Below are 6414 nucleotides of genomic sequence, written 5' to 3'. Positions count from 1 at the left end.
AAGTCCTATGCACCTTTTGAAAACTGTGACGCCCATGATTTATACACATGCAAGGTGTTGATGGTGGTTATCAACTTCATGTATTTTTGTTTCTGTGATTTTTTTTAAGTGCACTTTTTCTAGAGATGCCATTGACTAACCAAAACCCAGAGCTGGCCAATTGCCACTGATAGAGAACATGACACAGTCAAAATAGGGCAGCTACCTACCCCATTCAAGTTGCAAACGCCACCCATAAACGACAAAGTTGTGTCTGGCAAAACGTGGATCAGAAGGTGACACTTTTTTTTGCTTGGGTTTTTCATTTCTCCGCCCTCTCGACTGGATTACAAATGGAGCAGGCATGCTGTGCAACTGCTTAAATAAACAAAAAACTAAAAAACAAAGTATTCGTTTAAAACATTTTATTTTTTGCTGAATACATTAGGAATACATTTCTTTCATCGTATGATGTAAATGTTTATAATTTAAGTGCACACGTTTGCGCAAACAGTGTAAAGAAAAAATATTTTTAAATGTATTTTTGCACAGAGGGTTAACGTCATGATTTTTAGAATTCAAACCATGAAGAATCCTTTGATATGCTTTTTTTCCTCTCTCCTTGTATTTTTTATTATTATTTATTATCGGATTATTTTTTTTGAAAAGCGAGATTATACAGTGGAAAGTTTACACCACTGGATGTATAGGAGGAGTTGTACTGCGCCTATCCCATCCATGGATCTGGAAACTGCCGCTCGCGTGGGCTCGGTGACGTGTGCTCGCTCGCCGCTAGGCTCAGCGCAGACACCAGCCATGGACTCAAAAAATAAAACAACGGTCCCTTAACTCAGCCATACATGGGTATATAGAATATACCTTGTCTGTTTTGTAATATAAATTAAAATTTAGGAAACTACCTTTTTATGTGTACATATAGCTGCATTTGAATTTGTAGAGAAACAAAATTTTGCCTACTTATAAGCACTATTTTAGCATTATCAGTTCTGTGCAAGTTTATGCCTTATTTAAATCATTGTGGCAGCGACCCATGACAACATGTACATACATATTAAAAAATTTGGGACTCTGCGGATACTGTACGTAAAGTGGAACATCCAAGCGGCAAATGCTTAAATAATTTTCAATGCTGACACTTTGACTTTTTTCGTAGTGCATGCTTTTTTTTTGTCAAATGCAGAACAATGGGAATTTTTGGGGGGGAGGAGGGGAGGGATCTATTATTTTCCATTCGGTAAATCTGTACAAAAATTGGTGCGATTTTGTTATGCGCCACCTTCGCTCGTTACAGAGTCGGGTGTCCAAGATTGATAATCTCATTGTGATATTTTCAAAAAAAACGGACGACGGATTAGGGGGGTGCTCATGGGTTTTTCACAATCTGTGTTGTATACTGTAATGCTTTTTTGGAACGGACGAACAAACTGGCTATATTCCTTAATGTCATGGGTCATACTATTGACTGAAAATACAATTTTGAGCTGTGAGATGTACAATTTAATGTTTTTGTAATGACCTTCTGCAAATAAAATTTATATGCCTATTTATAACTGACGCTGTTTTTGTCTCGTGCATTGGCACCATGCGTTTATACACCAGCGTTTATTTACAGGTGTCTCTACATCACCCACATGTTTTGAAATACTTTTTTCTTTAACTCAGATTTTGGGGAAGGTGGGGAAGAAATGCCATCCAAGTATCAATCATGGGGGTTTGTTCGCTATACTTCACCATGCTAATCGGTGCACGGTGGGGACGGGATGAGGATGACGGGTCGAGAGAGATTTCTCGCCTCTCCTTGGCTTTGGCCAGGATTTGAACCGATTGTGAGGTCAATAGCTCAGTGCACGAACCACTACACCACCCCTTCACCCCATGCGTTTTTTTTTTAAACATTTTACTCGCCTATTGCTTTTTCTTATTCAGACGTGAGCTGTGTAACTAAGTTGCATTGGTTGATTTTACGATTTTCACGTTACATTCTTTGACCTGCCCCCAAATTATTAAAGTTGATTATTTGTTTCACCCTCAGGCATTTGGTATGAGTTTGCATCTTTTAAAAAGTTGCAATGAAAAATAAGACTTTCACTTTCCAACTCTTTCATGATACTCCCATGTTATAAATAATGGGGGGGGGGATGGGGGTTCGGATAAAATTAGTACCATTTTGTAAAATAAAGATTTTAGATTTTTTTTATCAACTACCAAATTTCTGATCTTAAATTAAAGTAAATATTTCCTCATGAGCTATCATTTTACCAAACCTTTTTTTCTTTCCGAGTACTAGAAGTGCAACTTTTAGTTTCTGCACATCTTTTAGGACTACATTTTCACGTCACTTTCACCACAGTTTATTGGCAACTGTTCATAATTACTTTGACTTTTAGATTTAAAATAATACCAATTGGAATGTCTTTTTTATGTTGTTTCTGAAAGTACTTTTTCTAACCGATGCAACATTTCCTTTCAATCAAATCTCAAACAATCGAAATTCCCAAACCATTTTAATGTAAATTACGTACCTAGAATTGTTGTTTAAAAAAACTATCATCCACCCACTTTAAAATAAAAGAATGGAATTCGTCCGAGAGGGAGGATTGCTCTCCTGTGAGATGATGGATCCATGTGATCGATGTTGCAGGTGCCTTGTGAATTTGTGCATCGTGGGAGCATGGCAGGTGGCAATTTGTTTCCATAACTTCATCCAGCAGTGGAATTAACTACCGCTGATTATGCCTTTTTTTTGTATAAAATGCGTCCTTAAGATGAAACTGTCGCGTCTGCATTCATCCGCTTGCCAAAAACGTCTTGGTTTGTTCATCGAAGGTTGGTGTGTAATGTTTCTTCACCGTTTGCTGTAATCCATCTTGGGTGTAATCTAACCTTGTACTGGATTACTTACATTATTTACTTCGTTTGAAGGTGCAAATGTGGCTCCAATATCACATTTTTACCCGACCGACAATTTTTATCGAGGCGTGTTTGTGTTGCATACTTTTCCACGCGTGTGGTTTAATGCAGACTTTTTGATGCTTTGCGTAGTAGGTGTCTTTTTTGTTGTTTGAACATCTTAACACCTCCTGTAATGGGAAAAAAAGCAATTTTTTTGTATCATTTGATAACAAGTCCCATAAATAAACCCGTAGCCTCGCTTTGCCACCACGAGGTGGCGTGCGCGTATCGCCGAGTCCCACGGGCAAATCCATTCGGACAACGGCCAGGGGGGTGGGAGGTAAGAGGAGTTTGCGAGCCAACGAGGCGCGTCCATTGCTCTAGGAGGTGAACGGTCACCATCCAGAATGCTACCAATTGAAATTCACTCGCTGCATGAGAGCCCCACCGCGCTGCGCGGCACACGGGGGAGTTGTTTGGCCATACTTCACCACGCTGGTGAAGGTGGGCGACTGTTGTCGTTCGAGCGAAGAAATACCGGGCCAGTAATACCCCGATTTACATCTTCCCTCCCTCCTCCCCATTTGTACGTTGTTTCGCAAATACGTCGTCGCTTTATGATGAACGCGGCTACCGGGTTTGCGTCGCCTCAACACCCCACACACTCCCATCGCTGACGACATCGTCCTCCTCTCTCGTTATCCGACGCCTACTGCCCTACACTTTGGGTCTTTTTGTAAAGTCACGTAGATCGAAAAATATATATATTTTTTTAAATCACGACGTTTCGATCGCAACACAAGCAAATAGCATTTTTTCACGTGAAAACAATTGCTTGTGTTGCGATCGAAACATAGTGATTTTTTTTATTATTATTGTTCTATCTACGTGACTTTATGCTACCGGCGCGGCCTGGCTCCGCCCTGGCCGCGCCTCCCTTCTCGAACCCACGAGCAGGTTCCAGGGGCCTCCAGAGAGGGGCCCTCCATGACCCTTGTCCCAGTTCCTCCGCCCTGCCGACACACCCGCTCACATGCTCACCGGCGTGTGCACTGTCTTCTAGATTTGAAGTTTTCGTGACTGCAAGGATTCATACTCTTTGTTTTTTTCGGTAAAGTCACGTAGGTAAAACAAATTTAAATAAATTAAATCACGACGTTTCGGGCGCAACACAAGCATCCTTCTTCAGGTGGGGACAACTTAGCGAAAGCACACCGCTTCAGTGTGTCACTTTGTGTACACTGTCTGTCCACCACCGTTGCCGCTGCTGGTCGCTAGCCGGCGCTATAACACTACATCAGTTTGATTTTATGACCGTTGAAATTACTCGGAGGAAACGACAGATGTGGTCCTGGTTCTATTTTCTATCCTTGTGTGTGATGGCACGATGTTTGGGAGCTACATGCCAAAGCCGAGGTCCGTTTACCACGCCGAGAGGGCTTCAGAAGAAAATCTGAATCTTTATACTGTAAGAATCCGATTAACTTTAAAGCTCTTTATTCACAGATGTCCAGTAGTTCGTGTAGTTCCGCTGCTGAAAAGTTGAAAGGAGCGCAAATTAACATCAGTAATTACAACTAGCATCATCAGGCGGACAGCCTACTGGCTAAATATCCAGATTGTAAATGTAGTGGATTTGCTCTCCAACACACCGGTGTGCTGTACTCGTAACGAATTGGCACGTTCTGTTTCCGTGACAAACCTTCCTAATTGGCTGTGTCGGGTGGTGGTGGGTTTAACGACACGTTTATATTTACCCGATCTAACCCCCCAAAAAAATTATTATGGATGATATTGGTCGCGAAAGCCTACGTATTATACAGTGGTTTACTTTGGTGGTGCAGGTGGTAGTTCTGGTACTTGACGTTCGGCTACTGATTGTACTGCTGGTGGATGGATGGCTGCTGCTGCTCGTGCGTGAATGTGTGCTGCTGGTGAGTGGATGGGTGCTGCTGGTGGTGATGATGGGTTTATGGGTGCTTGTGGTAGTGGGTGGATGGGTGCTGCTGATGGTGGTGATGATGGGTGGATGGGTGCTTCTGCTGGTGGTGGTAAGTGGATGGGTACTGCTGATGGTGATGGATGGATGGGTGCTTCTGGTGGTGGTGAGTGGATGGGTGCTCCTGCTGGTGAGTGGATGGGTACTTGCTGCTGGTGGATGAGTGCTGCTGCTGCTGCAGGTGAGTGGATGGGTGCTTCTGGTGGTGGTGAGTGGATGGGTGCTGCTGGTGGTGATGGGTGGGTGGATGCTGCTGGTGGCGGGTGGATGGGTGCTAATAGCTGTGTAATGTGGAAGTAAGGGGATGGCGCATACATGAAGCTGCTGCCCTTTCTGGGTTCGTCAAGATGTGGCCATGGCAACTCTGCACAAAGGGCCGTTGTGCGGGGGCATCTCTGTGAATAATTCCCTCCCATTGTTCGACCCGCGGTGTCCGAGGCGCAAGTGCTTGCATAGCTCCGCACTGCCTCCCTTCCCCATCCCACATTCCCACTCCCACAGACACTGGCTCATGTCAGCCCATCAGCTCGCACGTGCCACCGACAAAGCTGCCACCAAAACTTCCCGGTTCCGCCGGGACAGCCCCAGCGGTTTCAGAAAGGCTGCCCACTCCGTAGCCCAGTGTCCTCGCTGAAGTAGTTTTTTTTTGTTAAAGTTCAAGATTTTGTCCCCGGTTTTAAAATGTTCTGGCCATCATGGTTCGCGGGCAAAGGGCGCATAGACCCGACCCATAGGCAGGGCCTGAAGCTGTGGTTCTTAACCTGGGGTGCGAGATGCCCTTCCTGGGGGTACGAGACATGGCAAGATTTTTGTTTGAAGGTAAATCATCGAAACACATTAATCACGTCAACGTAAATATAACTACTTTGTTTTTCTTCAAACCTATGCATTTATTCTTCTTCAAACCTATGCATTTATTCACATTATACATTTTATTTTTACGATTGAGAACCAAAGGGGTGCAAGGCTGCAGTAAAGGTTAAGAACCACTGACCTAACGGGGGAGTAGGTGAGGCTGGCGTTAGAAAATAGCCAGGATTTTAAGGTCGCTCCACGTGTGCTCGGTGCTAGTGGTTGTGTGGGCGTGGCTATGAAAAGTAGGCGGGGCTGATTCAGGGAGGGGCGGTCAGGTCACGTGCGTCCTTAGTTGAACCGTGCACAAATGTGGTTTGCTCGCGAGCCAAGCAGTGGATGATCGAGAATTTTCAGTCGTCCGCTCATTTGCTGGCTGGAGTCGCGACTCAGCCCATCATCTCTCCGCGGTTGGCAAAGACGAACAACGCTGCTCTGTGGGACCTCAACAGAGATGAATCGCATGGGTACACTGGCCCCCGTCATAGGAATGTGGATTGGCACAATCCTACGACGAATTGGTGGTGGCGGCTCACCGCCACCAATACCAAGTTGCCTTCAAACAATATGCAATATATATGTAATTAAAAGTCTAAAATTATGCGGAACATTTCTTCAATCAACAGTTAAGTACATTTTGTTGCCGTTTAAAACGATTCTCTTCGAAATCC

Source organism: Lampetra planeri, chromosome 11 (assembly GCF_965212315.1).
Source record: "Lampetra planeri chromosome 11, kcLamPlan1.2.h2, whole genome shotgun sequence".
In the NCBI taxonomy this organism is placed as follows: Eukaryota; Metazoa; Chordata; class Hyperoartia; order Petromyzontiformes; family Petromyzontidae; genus Lampetra; species Lampetra planeri.
This window is presented reverse-complemented; position numbering follows the sequence as displayed.